At 39.6% G+C, this 20,178-nt stretch overlaps 1 protein-coding gene across 1 annotated transcript in view; it reads left to right on the top strand.

Moving 5' to 3' along the window:
* The first annotated feature begins 395 nt into the window (after nucleotides 1–395).
* IL34 (interleukin 34) overlaps nucleotides 396–20,178 on the top strand; it is a 42,086-nt gene continuing 22,303 nt past the window's right edge. Inside the window, exon 1 of the mRNA XM_045443490.1 lies at nucleotides 396–415. The gene's annotated coding sequence lies outside the window, so the exon portion shown is untranslated. The remainder of the gene's footprint in view (nucleotides 416–20,178) is intronic.

Here is a 20,178-nt window from a genome sequence, read left to right as displayed (position 1 = left end):
AAATGGTTCAGAGCCTCTGGGACTGACCTTCTCTATCCTGCTCCCAACACTTCCTCACAGGTTTCTCCTGAGAGCAAGCTCTCAGCGACTCATGTGATGCTGAACCCCTGTCTCAGGCTCTGCTTCTGGGGAAGCCAACCTCAGGCAGGCCATTGGAAACCAGGTATTCTTTGGTTTAGAAATTGGGGCTCAGGGATCAGAGGACCAGGGGATCATTGTTCCTTCCAGCTCTGAAAGTCTCTAAAACTGTGTGATTTACTCAATCACACAAGTTAGTGGCAGAGCTGGTCCACAAACCATGCACAGTCTGGAGGAACCAGGGTGGGGTGGGGCCTGCTGGTGAATGTGGTGCAGAGGCCAAGGCCACAGCTGTGCTTTACTGGCAGTTGTGCTCCCAGATCAAGCTTCATCTCAGGTAAGTCTCTGTCTACCTTCATTAGTCCAGAGACCTTAGTTTCCTGAATTCCACCCCTTTCCCTTTCTTTCAGCATAATTCACTCTAAAGTGAGAGAGATTGGCAGCTCAGAGACCATGCATCCTGAAAAGAAGATGTTTGTTAATCCAAATAAATCTGTAATAGAAACATATTTATTTTGAGAGAGAGAGAGCACGAATAGGGGAGGGACAGAGAGAGAGAGAGGGATCTAAAGCAGGCTCTGCTGACAGCAGAGAGCCCAACGTGGGGCTCGAACTAAAAAATGGTGAGATCATAATCTGAACTGAAGTCGGACACTTAACCAACTGAGCCATCCACGCACCCCCAAGTAAATCTGTAATTTGATGGGCTTTTTTTCAGGGTGATAAAGTGAGTTGGAAAAATGTAAAAAAGCACAAGTCTATGGGTTTTGAGGTCACAAGGGAGACATATATCAGGAGATTCCTTAGCTGTCCCAGGGATCTGCTTCTCTCTACCCTTATCTCCCCATAATCAGGCCACCCAAGCTGAGAAATGCTTAGTGTCTTCCTCAGGTTCCTACAGCAGGGCCTGTCGAAAGTGTGTCACTGAAAGAGAAAGTGCTAAAGCTGAAGAAATAATTTTGCTAAAAGTGCATTTTAAAAAAGAACAGACTGGTAATCTGAGCTAAGTAAACCCCCTCGTGTGTGGCTTATTTCTCAGAAAAGTGGAGGACTTTCTAGGATTTAGTAAATTTCTACTCTATCTACTAAAGGGTTTGCATCACTCATTGGTTTGTGCAATTTTTTATTTATTTTAATTTTTTAAAATGTTTTATTTAGTTTTGAGAGAAAGAGACACAGAGTGTGAGTTGTGGGGGAGCTGAGAGAGAGGGACACAGAATCTGAAGCAGGCTCCAGGCTCTGAGCTGTCAGTACAGAGCCTGACGCAGGGTTCAAACCCACGGACTGTGATATGACCTGAGCTGAAGTCAAACATTTAACCACTGAGCCACCCAGGTACCCCTGGTTCGTGTGATTTTTCAGGGTAGTTCTGGGGACGGCTCAGGGAGGCAATCCTGAGGAGCCACCCTGGACTCAGCCTCATCTGGCTTCTGCCCTTACCATCCAGGGGACTTTAGGCAAATCAGTTACTTTTCTTCACAGTTTTCTGTCTGTAAAATGATTGGAGGTGGCTATTCCATGAACCTTGGCACTCAGTGGGTGTTCTGCAGACCAGTATCACCTACACTTAGGAGCTTGTTTAGAAATGCAGAGCCTCAGGCCCCACTGTAGACCTTCTGAATCAGAATCTGTATTTTAACAGGTTTCTCAAGGAATCCATTCACACATCACAGTTTAAGATGCTCTGTCCCTTGACTCCTTGATACATTACTCAAATGTATCCTCAAACTGCCTCCACATCTCCCTGGAGTAGAAGCTCGTTAGAAATACAAGTTCATGGGCCTCGGACCTACTGAATTGCATGTCTGAGGGTGGGGACCGGGAGCCTGTGTTTTCACAACCTGTCCCAGTGACTCTTAAGCACACTGACCTTTGAGAGGGACTGAAGTTCAAGTCTAAGAGGATTCTAGCCGTGGTGTGGCTGTGCAGCGTCTGTTGTCGGCAGAGCTTGTTCTGTGCTGCTTTCCTGAAACGCTTACCTACCAGCGCCTCACAGCAATTTTGTGATGTGGTTTTCTCCTTATCTTTGTTATGTTATGAAACTGAAGCTTAAGGAAGGTGAAACAAGTTGCTCAATGTTTTGTGATATTGACGTTTCTGCCAAAGTCAGTGAGCTGTACGGGGTCATAAAACTCTTAGTAAATATTTAACAATTACCTGATTATAAATGACAGAGGCTCTTGGAACAGGTGCTGGGGTTGATCTTGTGGGTCTTGATCAAAGCTTAAGAGCTCATGAACTGCAGCTCGTTTACCATTCACTGTTTTGATTAGATAATACATTCATATTTTAAACATCTTGTAAAAAGGGGCTGTACTGAAAGTTTTTCTTTTACTCCTGTTCCATAACCACCCAGCACCCTCTCCCATGCACATGTTTTCAGTTTATTGGGTCTAATCTAACTGAAGCTGATCCTTGGGAAAGCTGAGGAATATCCTGATACATGGCTGCCCTCATAACTCCCAAAATCTCTGGACTTGCCGTATGTGCATTTTTCCAGTTCACTTTATCACTCTGACAAGAAGTCCATCAAAATACAGATGTATTTATTTATTTATTAACAATAAATCCTTTAAAGGATGCACTATTTCTGGGAATTTCTGAGCTGCCAGTCATTCATACTTTAGTGTGAATTATTCTAATACAGAATTTCTTTATGCAAAATATGTGTAAAGTATATGCAAGTGTATATATTTCTATATATTATATATATTTGTATATGCTTGTATTTCCATGGAGAAACATACATATATATATATATATATATATATATATATACACACATACATATGTGTATATATAAAAAATGCTTTGCTACCTCTGCTGAACACAAGTTTACAAACTAGAACACACACTTCATGTCTTGCTTGCCTCACTGAATATATACTGTTCTATTGTGTGGTGAATACTCAGGTTGTATCCAGTCTGTTATGATAGACACTGCTTGTACGTGTGGCTTTTTGCAGGTGTATATTATATATGCGGTATAGATTCCCAGAAATGGGATTCTAGGTATCTGCATTTGTAATTTCAGGAGATATTGGCAACTTGTCCTTCATCATAAGGTTAGTACCCATGTGCACCTCTGCCAGCTTTGGATGAGAAGTTACTATTTTCCCACATCTTCGCTGATGCAATAAATTGTCACATCACTGGACTTTTACCAATCTGATAGGTGAAAAATTGCCCCAACAGAGTCTTAATTTAAATTTGTTATGAAAAGTTTTAAAGTCATGACAGATATCTTTAAGGACCATTTCTATTTGTTTTTCTGTGGTTGATTTACTCATATTCTTTCTTTGCTTTTTTTGGGGGGGGGGTTTAAAATTAAACATATTTTCAGTTTTATTGAGATATAATTAACATACATTGTATAGATTTATTTAAAATTTTTTTTAATGTTTTTATTTATTTTTGAGGGACAGAGGGAGACAGAACATGAGCAGGGGAGGGGCAGAGAGAGACACACACAGAATCTGAAGCAGGCTTCAGGCTCTGAGCTGTCAGCACACAGCACAACATGGGGCTTGAACCCACAAACCATGAGATAATGACCTGAGCTGAAGTCAGATGCTTAACCCACTGAGCCACCCAGGCTCCCCTACATCATATAAATTTAAGGTGTATAGCGTAATGGTTTGACTTACATACATTGTGAAACGACTACCACAATAAATTTATTTTTCATTTGTTTTTAAAAATTTAATTCCAGTGTAATTAATATACAGTGTTATATTAGTTTCAGGTGTACAATATAGTGATTCAACACTTCTATACCTCACTCAGTGTCATCACGATAAGTGTACTCTTAATCCCCATCACTTATTTCACCCATCTCCCACCTACCTCCTCTTTGGTAGCCATCAGTTCTCTGTAGTTAACAGTCTTGTTTTTTTTTTTTTTTTTTTAAGTTTATTTATTTTTGAAAGAGAGAGGGGGGAAAGAAAGGAAGGAAGGAAGAAAAGAAAAAAGAAAAGAAAAAGAAAGAAAGAGAAAGAAAGAAAGAAAGAAAGAAAGAAAGAAAGAAAGAAAAAGAGAGAGAGAAAGAGAAAGAAAGAAAGAAAGAAAGAAAGAAAGAAAGAAAGAAAGAAAGAAAGAAAGAAAGAAAGAAAAAGAGGCAGAGAGAGAGGTAGACAGAGAATCCCAAGCAGGCCCATGCTGTCAGCACAGGGCCTGACATGGGGCTCCAACTCACTAACTAGGAGATCATGACCTGACCCAAAATCAAGAGTCTGATGCTTAACTGACTGAGCCACCCAGGCGCCCCAGTTAAGAGTCTATTCTTTTGCATCTTTTATTCTTTGTTCAGCCTTTGCTTATTTTCAAAATTAGGTAGTTGCCTTTTTTATTTCTAGGAGGTGCTTATCTATTTTAGGGTGATTACCCTTTTGCCTTTGATACAAGCTCTGTCCAGTTTAGCATTTTTTTCATTTTGTGGATGCTTTTTTTGTTTTGTATGTATAATTTTTATTTTTAAGCAGTCAGATTTATCATTCATTTCTTTTATGGCTTCTGAATGTTGACTTATTGGTACGAAAGTCTTCCCCACTTTAAGATAACAGGACATGTCCTTTGTTTTCTTCTATCATTTCCACATTCAGATGTTGATCCATTTGTAATTTATCCTGATGCATGCTGTGAGGTATAGATCCAATCCCCTGCCCCATTGGCTATCTTTTCCTTGTGAAATGAGAAGCTGCTTTATCATTTTAGCTCTTTTTTCACGGTATGGGAGTCTCTTCCAGATTTTGCTAGTCTTTTGCATTGGTTTCTATTGATTCATGTTCATTCATGTTCCCACTGTTTTGCTTGCTAAGGTTTATAATACTTAAAAAAATATATTAATATATGGAAGGACTGCTCCCCTTATTTTTAGTTCTCTTTTGGACTATTCTTGCTTATTTTTCTATTTGAACTTTAAAATCTAATATCTAATTACACACACACGTGTTGGTGTTTTTATTTGAATTGCTTTAATAAAAACTGAAGTATAACACACATACAAAGAAGTGAATAAATTGTAAGTATACAGCTTGATAAGTTATCATAAAGCAAACATATAGTAAACTATTACTCAGATCTAAAACTAGAGCATTAGCAATGTGCAGAAGCCCCCCTAGACCTCACCCTCTTCTGAAAAGTAGTCATCATCCTCATTTCTTATGTCATAGATTGACTTTGTTGTTGTTGTTTTTATATACATGTACTCTTTTATATATGGATGGCTTCTTTGCTCCACAGTATATCTGTGAGGTTTATTTATCTTTTCTCTTGTTGATGGACATTTAAGTTGTTTGAGTTTTTGGCTATCATGAATAACATGGCTATGGCCGTGGGCAACTTTTGGTATAACACTGGGCTTTTGGTGTCCATATATACACATTTCTGTTGGATATTTACTTACAAGAGGAATGTCTGGGCCATGGGATATGCATGTGTTCAACTTCAGAAAATGTCACCAACCCAGTTTTGCAAATAGATGTGTAACAGTTTACCCTCCTTCCAGTGGTATATGAGTATTCCAGTTATGCCACATCCTTGCAACACTTGGTTTTGTTGGTGTTTTAAATTTCATTCATTCTAGTGTGCCTTTGGTAGTTAATTATGGTTTTAATTTTCACTTCTGTAATGACTGATGAGTTTGAGCACTTTAAATTTTTTTAATGTTTATTATTTTTGAGAGAGACACAGAGCCTGAGCAGGGGAGGGGTAGATAGAGAGAAAGAGGAAGACACAAAATCTGAAGCAGGCTCCAGGTTCTGAGCTGTCAGCACAGAGCCTGACACGGGGCTCGAACTGTGAGATCATGATCTGAGCTGAAGTCAGACCCTTAACTGACTGAGCCACCCAGCTGCCCCAAGTTTGAGCACTTTAAAAAATACATGTGTTGGCCACTTAAATATCCTCTTTTGTGAAATGTATTAAGATTGCTTTAAATTTTCACATTAACTTCAGAGAATGGACATACATATTATGGTGTTGAACCTTCCTATCCAAGAACATATGTTGTGCCATTAAAAAAAAGAAGAAATCTTCTATGTCCTTCAGTATTGTTTACCGGTTTTTAGTAAATACGTTGCATATTTTTTGATAAGTTTATTCCTAGATGTTTTCTCTTTTTTGTGGAGTCTTTTTCTGTCTCTTGTTTGTAGTAGTTTCTTAGTCAAATCTCTTGGATGTTCTAAGCTTATAATCATACCATATATAAATGGAAACAATTTTACCTCTTATCCAATTCTTATATCTCTGATTTTTTTTAGCTTATTTAATTTCACTGACTAGAACCTTCTGTATAATGGTCGTAGGCACATGTGCCTGTGCTCTGACTTTAGTGAGAATGCTTCTGGTGTCTTCCAGTTAAACAAAATACTGGCTTTTATCTGAGTTTTGTTTTACAGTGTTAAGGAATTATTTATTTTCTACTTTAATGAGGATTTTTTAAAATCAGAAAATGGTGTTGAAGTTTGTCAAATGTTTGTTACATTTATGGATCTCCTAGAATCTATTATTATGTTGTATTAAGAAGTTTCCTAATATTGGGGCTCGATTCCGTTGGTTAAGTGTTCCACGCTTGATTTCAGCTCAGGTCATGATCTCATGGTTCATAGTGAATTCAAAACCCACCTGGGGTTCTGTGCTGGCAGCATGGAACCTGCTTGGGATTCTCTCTCTCTCTCTCTCCCCCTCCCCCACCCCTCCCCCACTCTTGCATGTGCATGCTCTCTCTCTCTCTCAAAATAAATAAATATTTTAAAAAACATTAAAAAATAGAATTTACAAAAAAAGTTTTCCTAATATTGAACCATCCTTGCACTCCTAATAATAAATAAATAAATAAGTTCTCTGTGGTCTCTTAATGTGCTATGCCACCCTACTGGAGACGCTTTGTTGACTGAGTCAATTGCCACTGTGGAGAGAGTCTGTGGACATTACAGTCATTACATATGGGCTGATGTGGCCTTTCCTGAAGTAAGGAGACATTGGTTTGGTTCTCTTCCAGGAAACCCAGCTCCAAACTCTTTCCTGGTGTAATGGCAATAGAAACTCAGGTTGGTGTGCCTAGGTGGCTCAGTCAGTACAGTATGTAACTCTTGATCTTGGGGTCATGAGTTCAAGCCCCACATTGGGTGTAGAGCTTACTTAAAAAAAAAAATAGAAAAAAGAAACTGGGGTTTTCCAACAGTTTAGCAATTTAGGAAAAACTGCATGATTTTCGCCTTTTTCATTTTATCTCTGTTGTTATGATTAATTTCAAAACAAAACATCAAAACCCCCAAAAAACATAACTAAACAATGTTTATTATACTCAGTTTTGTTTATGTACTGCTACAGAGGATGTTGCAATGGGCTTTAGACTCTCTGGGTTATTATAAATACAACTTGGGATTCACTGTCCTAATTTTTCTCAAGAAGGGGGAAAAATGTTAAAAGAGTCTGGGGCTTGGTCACTGGAGGGATGCAGTGCCCAATCCATAGAAGAGGCATCCATGTGGCAGTGCAGCCCGGTGGTTAAGACAGTAGCTTCTAGGCCAGTTTGTCTCGGCTTAAATCCTGACTCTTCAATTTCCTACTACTTGTGTGATCTTAGACAAGTTACTTTACCCCTCTCGTCCTCAGTTTTCTCATCAAAAAGTGAGGATGATAACAGTTCCTACTTCTAGCCTTGTTATGAGGATTCAACAAGTTTAATACATGGCAAGTTCCTTGGCAGTAAATGTGGGAGAGGGGCGCCTGGGTGACTCAGTTGGTTGAGTGTCCAACTCTTGATTTCGGATCAGGTCATGATCTCGGGGTTTGTGAGTTTGGGCCCCACGATGGGCTGCATGCTGACAGAGTGAAGCCTGCTTGGAATTTTCTCTCTGACCCTCCGTCTCTGCTCACACTCTCTGTCTCTCTGTCAAAAGTAAGTAAATAAACTTTAAAAAACACATGGGAGAGCCTGATTGGGGATTAAAGCATCCAGGGGGGATTGGGCCAGGTGGTTCCCCCCCCCCCAGTGACCTCCATGACCTTTGCTGCCCTCAGTCCTCATGCAGATGCCTTCAGGGTGTGCTTAGGCAAGTGAGCAGCACGTTCTCAAGAGCAGGGGCTTCTAAGATGAAACAAAATATGAAGAAAAAAAATGTCCATTTGTCAGCGTCTGGGCTACAGAAAGCAAAGGAATGAAAGATTCCTGAAGGTTGATATTTCAGATAATACATTTATAGAGTTAATGAAGAAGAGCTGGCCCAACGCTCTTGGCCCCTGACCAGATTTTTCTGCAGTCTTTAATTCCGAGGCTCCCTCAGAGCAGAATTTCTTCACCATAGGGCAGGTATGTGTTTAGCTTCATTAGAATTGACAAACCGTCTTCCGAAATGATTGTACTGGTTTACATTCTCAAGGGTAACGTGTGAGAGTTACAGCTGTTCCCCATCCTCGTGAACTGAGTTATTTTTAGGTGATAGTTATTTGCTGCATAGAGAGGATGACCCTCTGCCGACGTGTCCCTCCACGTCCCTGTCAGGCTAAAGACCCTCCAGCTACTGGCTTCTACCTCATTCCTGTTTGCTTTGTTGTGTTTTCTGTTATTCTGTTGTTCCAGGGAAGTTTTCACGCACTAAGGTTTGCTGGAGTCCCTTTGTCCCCTATCCCTTTCTTCCAAGAACAACGCTAGTATGGAGTCTCCACTCTCTGTTCTTCCACTCTTGAGTCTCCTTGCTTGTCAGGGGTCAGAGGTTGAGCTTAAGGGCTGGAGGTCAGAGGTCAGAGTTCTTCAGAGGGACAGCAGCAGCTTTCTTAAAGCAGGAGCTGTTTAGAGCGTTCAGGGGTCCCATGTGACCAGTTCCACACTGAGTTTCTTTCTTCTTTCACAATCCAGTAAAGTGTTTTCCTCACAGATCTCTATTGATGGTGCAAAAGCAACAGCAATAAAGGAAATCATTCAAAAATAAAAGAGGAGGCATAAGTTTTCCAAAACTCATTTTTACTGCTATTTATAATAGTGAATAATAATAATGGTAAATACTGAGCTACTGTGCACACTACACCAGCTCATGTTCTGAGCTTTCCATACACAGAAACTCTGCAAATCCCCACATAACCCTTTGAGGCTGGAATTTGATATCAAGCGCATTTTACAGATGAGCCTGAGGCGAGAAGAGAATCTTCACCTCTCCTGCTGCAAGGTGGAGCCAGAATTCGAACTCAGGCGTTTGTAGCTTCAGAGTCTCTATCTTACCTGCATGTTTTTTCCTTAGGTCATTCACATTTTAGAAACTTAGCTCATGTTTGTTTAAATATTACCTGCCATAAATGGATGGTCACAAAAATGAATACTCTGATAACATAACGTAATTCTAACATGTTCTTGTTTCTCCTCCCTCATTCCCATTTTTTAAAAATGGTGTGTGGTTTTGGTTTCATGGTTAAGAAAATTTTGTCCACCTGAAAGCCACAAAGATTTACTCCTAGGTTTTCTTCCAGAATTTTTGTAGTTTTAGGTTATTTGTCCAGGGATGTTCAATAGTTTCTGCAGTACTGGTTGAAAGGACTCCTTTGTCCTGTTTTCTCTGAGTCTGGCTTTTCTCAGTAAATGGGAGGGTTAATTCACAGAGGTGCCACAAGGAGAAAAAGGCATAATCATTTTGCTATACCAGACGTAAACCCACTGGCACATGGTTAGCACTCAAAAAATAGCAATTAGTTCTCACATTATGCCAACCGCTTTCCCGTGGTTTGACATTAAAGTCATTTCCAGTTTTCTTTCTTCAAATGTAAATAGCAATGCAATAGATATTCCAGGCGTCCAGCTTTCCTTCTTCTTTAAAATTATTTTAGGGTATATTTATGGATCTTTATCCATACTACAAGTTAGTGCTAAAAGTGTTTGGACCCCTGCACTCTGGAAACCATGCATTGCTTTTGACACAGCCCTGCTTCCAACCAGAGGGAGCTTCTTGGAGGGTTAAGAACTGGAATCATTGCCTTCGCTTGGAAACCTTTCCTGTCTCCTGACCCCACACTCAGCCCAGGGTCCCCTGGTTAGTGTTCCTCATCTTCTCTTTAACTGCACACACTTTCCTATGATACTGTTTTCTACGCAGTTATTTACCTGTTGCCTCCCCCACTGGTCTGTGTGCTTCTTACTGGAATCATAACTTACTCGTTCCTAGCACAGTGGCTGCACATAGTAGACGCTTAGTACAATGGTGACTATAAGAATGGCATCGAGTACTGCTACTGGGTGGGCGGGCTCCTCTGAGACGAGCCTTCTGATAACAGCATTCTTTCACCTTGCTTCCATGACATCTCTTCGTTTATAGTTTTCTCTAAGTGAGGCATTGTAGCCCTGGTTAATGTTGGATGGTGTTACAGGATGCCCGGATTCTGCATTAAGTAACACTGGATCCCCTGAGGAAATTACTTTCTGTTCTTTTTCAACCCTTCTTTCCTAGGAAGGGTTTCTCAGCCTGAGCGCTATTGACATTTGTGGCTGGAAAATTCTTTGCCATCGGGGGCTGCTCTGTGCATTGTAGGGTGTTTGCGGCATCTCTGGCCTACATGCACTAAATGCCAGTAGCAGTCCCACCCTTAGTTGTGACAACCAAAAATACCTCTTGACATTGCCAGATATCACCTGGGGGACAGAGCCCAGCTCCTGGTTGAGAACTACTACTCTGGGGAAAAGAGTCTGTGCCAATATATTTTAAACACTGTTCTAACCCTTGCTCATCTCTCTTTTCTGAAAAGAGGGAGCCAGATCCCTAGCTCAGAGCCTTCAGCAGGCAAAGCTTTCTCACCAGGACTTAATGACATTGTTTTGCTTTCCTTGATGTCCCTTTTCCATTTTGGCAAGCAAGAACTCTTTTTCTTTTGATGAAAGTGTTATAAAGTTTTCTTTACAAATTAATTTAAGTAAAAAGGTGAGTACATTTAGAGGAATATATCTCAGTATATATAAATATGGCCCAAACAGTGTTGTGCTAGACACCTGGCTCCGAGAAGAGGCTGTGTAACTCATCTTCCTGTTTGAGTGCTTCGGTCATCTGTGGTACTGGGCAGGTGTTCATGTTTTGCTTCATCCAAGACAATATGCCAGCTTGGGTGATGCCCTAGGGATCTGGCATGGGTGCCAAGCCTCCCAGATGGGCTGCTACTGGTGATTACATACATGCAGCACCTGCCAGAAATGTTCAGCTTGCTGCAAGCATTTGGTCTGTGGACCCAGGAGTGGTTCTTACTGATAGAATCTTCCAGGTGACTTTGGATCACAAGGGTTAAGGCACTGCATGTCTGGGTCCCACCCAGTTTTGTCTGGGAAACAAGCATTTGAAAACAGATCACACAGGCCTGAAGCCCTTTCTGATTTCATAGAGAGGTTGGATGTGGGAGGAAAGCAAACATTTCCATCCTATCAGACATCTTGGCAAAACTGCTAATTGGTTGCTGCCTCTGCTTGCTTTGTGGGAAAAGGCTTGATCAGATAGCAAAGTAAGTGAGAATATCACACTTAGCAACCCTTGATGAATTAATGGGTGTAGACATTAAGCATCAGTGGCTGTCACCATCAGAAAAGAATGAATATCAGAGACATTACACACCTCCTGTTGAAATATCCCAGTTCCACTTATAGTGGGGACAAAGGGTTTGAGCTTGAGTCTGAGCCAGTTGCCAATATGCAGAAACAGAGGACAAAGGAACGTATTGAATTATACTGTGAGTGTGCGGTCAACAAAGTCTGGACTGGAGATACTCTAGAGAGCAAATATCCTGGGTTCTTCAATAGATGAATTATAAGAGAAAGAATGGGATGGAGGAGAAACCCCATAGATTAAAAGAGATCTAAAAGTTATGTGAAATTTTAAAAAAGGACAAAGCTTAAAAACTATAGTGTTGAGGGATGCACACTTGATAAAAAGTGTGGTTGATAAAGCCATAAAGAAACCAACAATGTGAATGCTATTATGGGATGGTGGTTACTTTTTTTGGGAGAGCTGTGATTGGGATAGGTCTCATGGGGGGGCTTTTTGGGTGCCTGGCCAACCTTTCTATTTCTTGATTGGGTGGTTGTTGTAAGGCATGGTTGTCTCTACATTTGTTTTATCCTATATGTATCTGTGTTTATTTTAAATATTTAATATGTTAATATTTTATTTTGGATATTTTATTTTATATTATTATTATTATTTTTAAGTAATCTCTACACCTGGCATGGGGCTCAAACTTACAATCCCGAGATCAAGAGTCACATACTCTAGTTACTGAGCAAGCCAGGCAACCTGATGTGTGTTTTATTTTAAAATAAAAAGTTTTTAAAAAGCAGTATGTTTTAAAAAATAATATGCAACCTTTTGTAGGCAAAAAGACAAACTATGAAAAACATGTTTCTATTTTAAAATATAAAAAGTTTAAGGATAAAGCTAATAAAAATGTTTTATCTCAAGGGAGAGAGAAATAATGTGGGAGAAAGATAGGGACTGGAAGCTAGAACTTTCTGAACATACTTTTTATAGTTTGTATTTAGCAATTATGTGTTTTATATAATTAAAATGAAAAAAAAAATTAAATCCCTAAAAATAACAAACACATGGAAATGCATGGTTCTTTGACTAACAGTTCCATTGGGGAGATAACTAAAGATAGAAGAAAATAGAAAGAAATCTTAAACTACATGGACTTGTCTTTTTTTTTCTTATTATTTTCAAAATTTTATTTTTTATTGTTTAAAATTTGCATCCAAATTAGTTAGCATATAGTGCAACAATGATTTCAGGAGTAGATTCCTTAGTGCCCCTTACCCATTTAGCCCATCCCCCCTCCCACAACCCCTCCAGTAACCCTCTGTTTGTTCTCTGTATTTATGAGTCTCTTCTGTTTTGTCCCCCTCCCTGTTTTTATATTATTTTTATTTCCCTTCCCTTATGTTCATCTATTTTGTCTCTTAAAGTCCTCATATGAGTGAAGTCTTATGTTTTTTGTCTTTCTCTGACTAATTTCACTTAGCATAATACCCTCCAGTTCCATCCATGTAGTTGGAAATGGCAAGATTTCATTCTTTTTGATTGCCGAGTAATACTCCATTGTGTGTGTGTGTGTGTGTGTGTGTATGTATGCATATATATATACCGCATCTTCTTTATCCATTCATCCATCGGTGGACATTTGGGCTCTTTCCATACTTTGGCTATTGTTGATAGTGCTGCTATAAACATAGGGGTGCACGTGTCCCTTTGAAACATGTCCCTTCGAAACACCTGTATCCCGTGGATAAATGCCTACTACTGCAATTGCTGGGTTGTAGGGTAGTTCTATTTTTAGTTTTTTGAGGAACCTCCATCCTGTTTTCCAGAGTGGCTGCACCAGTTTGCATTTCCACCAGCAGTGCAAAAGAGATCCTCTTTCTTTGCATCCTCGCCAACATCTGTTGTTGCCTGAGTTGTAAATGTTAGCCATTCTGACAGGTGTGACTTGGTATCTCATTGTGGTTTTGGTTTGTATTTCTCTGATGATGAGTGATGTTGAGCATTTTCATCTGTCGGTTGGCCATCCGGATGTCTTCTTTGGAGAAGTGACTCTTCATGTCTTTTGTCCATTTCTTCACTGGTTGTTTGTTTTTTGGGTGTTGAGTTTGGTAAGTTCTTCATAGATGTTGGATACTAACTCTTTATCTGATATGTCGTTTGCAAATACCTTCTCCCATTCTGTCGGTTGCCTTTTAGTTTTGCTGATTGTTTCTTTCACTGTGCAGAAGCTTTTTATTTTGATGAGGTCCCAGTAGTTCATTTTTGCTTTCATTTCCCTTGCCTCCGGAGACGTGTTGAGTAAGAAGTTGCTGTGGCCAAGATCAAAGAGGTTTTTGCCTGCTTTCTCCTCGAGTTTGATGGCTTCCTATCTTACATTGAGGTCTTTCATCCATTTTGAGTTTATTTTTGTGTATGGTGTAAGAAAGTGGTCCAGGTTAATTCTTCTGCATGTCGCTGTCCAGTTTTCCCAGCACCACTTGCTGAAGAGACTGTCTTTTTTCCATCGGATATTCTTTCCTGCTTTGTCACAGATTAGTTGGCCACATATTTGTGGGTCCATTTCTGGGTTCTCTATTCTGTTCCATTGATCTGAGTGTCTGTTCTTGTGCCAGTACCATACTGTCTTGATGATTACAGCTTTTGTGGTATAGCTTGAAGTCCAGGATTGTGATGCCTCCTGCTTTGGTTTTCTTTTTCTGGCTATTCGGGGTCTTTTCTGGTTCCATACAAATTTTAGGATTGTTAGTTCTAGCTCTGTGAAGAATGCTGGTGTTATTTTGATAGGGATTGCATTGAATATGTAGATTGCTTTTGGTAGTATCGACATTTTAACAATATTTGTTCTTCCTATCCAGGAGCATGGAATCTTTTTCCATTTTTTTGTGTCTTCTTCAATTTCTTTCATAAGTTTTCTGTAGTTTTCAGTGTATGGATTTTTTCACGTTTTTGGTTATATTTATTCCTGGATATTTTATGGGTTTTGGTGCAACTATAAATGGGATCGATTCCTTGATTTCTCTTTCTGTTGCTTCATTGTTGGTGTATAGGAATGCAACTGATTTCTGTGCATTGATTTTATATCCTGCCACTTTGCTGAATTCATGAATCAATTGTAGCAGTTTTTTGGTGGAATCTTTAGGGTTTTCCATATAGAGTATCATGTCATCTGCGAAGAGTGAAAGTTTGACCTCCTCCTGGTCAATTTGGATGCCTTTTATTTCTTTGTGTTGTCTGATTGCAGAGGCTAAGACTTCCAATATGTTGAATAACAGTAGCAAGAGTGGACATCCCTGTCTTGTTCCTGACCTTAAGGGGAAAGCTCTCAGTTTTTCCCCATTGAGGATGATATTAGTGTTGGGTCATTCATATATGGCTTTTATGATCTCAAGGTAGCATCGACTTGTCTTATTAAATTACAATATCAGTGTTAGGGGCACCTGGGTGGCTTAGTGGGTTAAGCGTCTGACTTAGGCTCAGGTCATGCATGATCTCATGGTTTGTGGGTTTGAGCCCTGCATCAGGCTCTGTGCTGATAGCTCAGAGCCTGAAGCCTGCTTCAGATTCTGTGTCTCCCTCTCTCTCTGCCTCTCCCCTGCTCGCACTCCGTCTCTCTCTTTCAAAAATAAATAAACATTTAGGGTGCCTGGGTGGCTCAGTCGGTTAAGCACCCGACTTCAGCTCAGGTCATGATCTCATAGCTCGTGAGTTTGAGCCCTGTGTTGGGCTCTGTGCTGACAGCTCAGAGCCTGGAGCCTGCCTCAGATTCTATGCCCTCCTCTCTTTCTGTCCCTTCCCTGTTTGTGCTCTATCTCAAAAATAAATATTTAAAAAGTGTTAAAAAAACAAAATAAACACTTAAAAAATTATAATATCAGTGTTACCATTTTGAAACTACTATCCATATCGAAGGATAAAACAAGTAATCATCTTAAGTCTCATTAAGAAACAAGATTTTCAGCACAAGAAACAAGATTTTCAGCACAAGACAAAAGAAATGCAAATAATTCAAAGAAGAAGTTAAAAAACCCTTATAATTCTAATGACTTATCTATAAGTTAATGATTTATTTTTCTGTTTCTTAAAAACTTTAACTGCCTAAGTCTGTCCACCTGAAAAGCCTATAGACACTGAATCAGGTAGTCATAAGCACTCCTGGTGTTCAGGGTGTGGTTTCTAAGTACCAGTCCCCGCTAAAAGAGTTCCTTGGAAAAGTAGCTGATTTCTAGTCTAAGGCAGAAATGTCCAAGATGAGGCTGGAATCTCAGTCATACTTGAAAGCAAGGAAGTTATTGAAGACTCCTGGAGCCCTGTCAGTAGGACAAGACCTTACTGGAAGGAGCTCCCACTAGCCTAATGATGAAATAATTTGAACATCAAGAAGAATAACAAAAGCCACTTTGGAAAACAGCTTGACAATTTCTTATTGTTTAATCTCCAGCTATCATATGACCTAGTGACTCACTCCTAGGTATTTCCCTAACAAAAATAAAAATATATGTCCACTGAAGGACCATCTGGATGCCAATGTATATAGCTTTATTCATACTTGCAAAAACCTGGAAACAACACAAATGTCTGTCAACTCAGAAATGGATAAACAAACTGTGGAATAAATAGGATTACTACTCAGTAATAAAAGGAACAGACCGCTGCTACACTCAGCAATGTGTTGAATCCCCAACACATTTACTAAATGAAAGACGACACAACAGAAATGGCACCATACTATATAATTCTGTTTATATAATATTTTTTGGGAGAAACCTTACTAGGGACAGCATTTGGATAAATGATTGCCAGAGGTGTAGGGTGGGGCAGGGGATTGGCTGCAAAGGGATACAAGGGAAGTTTTTGGGGTGATAGAAATGTTCCAGATCTTAAAATAATGTGTTGGTGTATATAGTTATTAAAACTCATCCAACTGTACACTTAAAGAGGATGAACTTTAGTATGTGTCAATTATTCCTCAATAAACCTGACTTAAAAGTAACTTTAATGGGTTGAAATATGTAAATAAAAAATTAATAAATTTAAAATGATACTGAAAAATCATCATTAATTACCTTTGGAGGATTCTAGGAAAGAACTCATTCTGAAAACTGGTAGGTACGTCAAAGGAAAGAATCAGACTTTTATCCTGATTTTTCCATACAGACCAAACTTTGAGATAAGAAAATAGATGGGGAGGGAAAGTTCTCCATTCTAGGAGGATCACGTTAATATAAACGTAGAAGGAAAGATACAAGCATCAAGGCACCACCTGGATTGACTAATGGAACACTGATGAGAGCTAGAATCTTCACTGTTTGATGAAAGGTAAAAGGCTGATAGAGAACTTTGTAATAGATGAATCATGGAGAAAGAACACAACATTAGCTCACTGAGATGAGAAAACATTATGTGCCTCCTGCTGGAAGGCAATATGTCCTGTGAAAATTATACTCAAACCCAATAAAGCTTTTTGAATATTGAGGTATGCAGAGATAAATATGTTGAATGACATTCCAAGGATGCAATCAGCCAGATCCAGAATGTGGTAAGTCTATAGGACATTGACCCCATTGCTTCAGCAACAACAAAAAGAGAAAGTAAACTTTTAGAGATTAAAAAATCTTAAGAGTTCAGAACTTGCTACAGATCTACAGAAATCAAGCTAGCGTGGTACTGACATAGAGGTAGATGGACATCTAGATCTATGGTCAACTGAGTTTTGCTGAGGATGCCAGCCAGTGAAGGAAGAATGGTCATTTAAAAAAAAAAAATGGTCCCCGCCCACCAACGCAAGTTATTCAAGAGAGCACAGGGGAAGTGCCCTACAGTTCCGTACCACTCCAGGGACTATCCAAAATGATGAAACGGAAGAATTCCCCTCAAAAGAATCTCCAGGAAATAACGGCAGCTAATGAACTGGATTTAAACAATATAACAGAAAGTGAATTTAGAATAGTAGTCATAAAATTAATCGCTGGGCTTGAAAACAGTATAGAGGACAGCAGAGAATATATTGCTACAGAGATCAAGGGACTAAGGAACAACCAGGAGGAGCTAAAAAATGCTATAAATGAGCTGCAAAATAAAATGGAGACTACCACAGCTCGGATTGAAGAGGCAGAGGAGAGAATAGGTGAATTAGAAGATAAAATTATGGAAAAAGAGGAAGCTGAGAAAAAGAGAAAAAAAATCCAGGAGTATGAGGGGAGAATTAGAGAACTAAGTGATGCACTAAAGAGAAATAATCTACGTGTAATTGGTATTCCAGAGGAGGAAGAGAGAGGGAAAGGTGCTGAAGGTGTACTTGAAGAAATAATAGCTGAGAACTTCCCTGATCTGGGGAAGGAAAAAGGCATTGAAATCCAAGAGGCACAGAGAATTCCCTTCAGACGTAACTTGAATCAATCTTCTGCACGACATATCATAGTGAAACTGGCAAAATACAAGAATAAAGAGAAAATTCTGAAAGCAGCTAGGGATAAACATGCTCTAACGTATAAAGGGAGACCGGTAAGACTCGTGACGGATCTCTCTACTGAAACTTGGCAGGCCAGAAAGGACTGGCAGGAAATCTTCAATGTGATGAACAGCAAAAATATGCAGCTGAGAATCCTTTATCCAGCAAATCTGTCATTTAGAATAGAAGGAAAGATAAAGGTCTTCCCAAAAAAACAAAAACTGAAGGAATTCATCACCACTAAACCAGCCCTACAAGAGATCCTAAGGGGGATCCTGTGAGACAAAGTACCAGAGACATTGCTACAAGCATGAAACCTACAGACATCACAATGACTCTAAACTCATATCTTTCTATAATAACACTGAATGTAAATGGACTAAATGTGCCAACCAAAAGACATAGGGTATCAGAATGGATAAAAAAAAAACAAGACCCATCTGTTTTCTTTTTTTTAATTTTTTTTTTTTTTCAACGTTTATTTATTTTTGGGACAGAGAGAGACAGAGCATGAACGGGGGAGGGGCAGAGAGAGAGGGAGACACAGAATCGGAAACAGGCTCCAGGCTCTGAGCCATCAGCCCAGAGCCCGACGCGGGGCTCGAACTCACGGACCATGAGATCGTGACCTGGCTGAAGTCGGACGCTCAACCGACTGCGCCACCCAGGCGCCCAAGACCCATCTGTTTTCTGTCTACAAGAGACTTGTTTTAGACATGAGGACACCCTCAGATTGAAAGTGAGGGGATGGAGAACTATTTACCATGCTACTGGAAGTCAAAAGAGAGCTGGAGTAGCCATACTTATATCAGACAAACTAGACTTTAAATTAAAGGCTGTAACAAGAGATGAAGAAGGGAATTATATAATAATTACAGGGTCGGGGCGCCTGGGTGGCTCAGTCGGTTGAGCGTCCGACTTCGGCTCAGGTCACGATCTCACGGTCTGTGAGTTCGAGCCCCGCGTCAGGCTCTGGGCTGATGGCTCAGAGCCTGGAGCCTGCTTCCGATTCTGTGTCTCCCTCTCTCTCTGCCCCTTCCCCGTTCATGCTCTGTCTCTCTCTGTCTCAAAAATAAATAAATGTTAAAAAAAAAATAATTACAGGGTCTATCCATCAGGAAGAGCTAACAATTATAAATGTCTATGTGCTGAATACAGGAGCCCACAAATATATAAAACAATTACTCACAAACATAAGCAACCTTATTGATAAGAATTGATAAGAATTGATAAATGGGGGCTTTAACACCCCACTTACAGAAATGGATAGATCATCTAGACACACGATCAATAAAGAAACAAGGACCCTGAATGATACATTGGATCAGATGGACTTGACAGACATATTTAGAACTCTGCATCCCAAAGCAACAGAATATACTTTCTTCTCGAGTGCACATGGAACATTCTCCAAGATAGATCACATACTGGGTCACAAAACAGCCCTTCATAAGTATACAAGAATTGAGATCATACCATGCATACTTTCACACCACATTGCTGTGAAGCTTGAAATCAACCAAAGGAAAAAGTCTGGAAAACCTCCAAAAGCATGGAGGTTAAAGAACACCCTAGTAAAGAATGAATGGGTCAACCAGGCAATTAGAGAAGAAATTAAAAAATATATGGAAACAATCAAAAATGAAAATACAACAATCCAAATGCTTTGGGATGCAGCGAAGGCAGTCCTGAGAGGAAAATACATTGCAATCCAGGCCTATCTCAAGAAACAAGAAAAATCCCAAATACAAAATCTAACAGCACGCCTAAAGGAAATAGAAGCAGAACAGCAAAGACACCCCAAACCCAGCAGAAGAAGAGAAATAATAAAGATCAGAGCAGAAATACACAATATAGAGTCTAAAAAAACTGTAGAGCAGATAAATGAAACCTGGATTAGGCTACAGTTTCTTAGATGGGACACCAAAAGCAAAGACAACCAAAAAAGAACAAAAAAAAGATAAACTGGACTTCATCAAATTTAAAAACTTTTGTGCATGCTGGGACACTATCAAGAAAGTGAAAAGACAACCCACAAAATGGGAGAACATAGTTACAAATCATGTATCTGATGAGAGTCTAGAACCCAGAATGTATAAAGAGCTTTTACAACTCAAAAATAAAAAGGTAGGGATGCCTGACTCTTGA

This window comes from Leopardus geoffroyi, chromosome E2 (assembly GCF_018350155.1).
Source record: "Leopardus geoffroyi isolate Oge1 chromosome E2, O.geoffroyi_Oge1_pat1.0, whole genome shotgun sequence".
NCBI classification, from domain to species: domain Eukaryota; kingdom Metazoa; phylum Chordata; class Mammalia; order Carnivora; family Felidae; genus Leopardus; species Leopardus geoffroyi.
The sequence above is the reverse complement of the archived record's forward strand: the minus strand, read 5'-3'. Positions and strand labels throughout refer to the sequence as shown.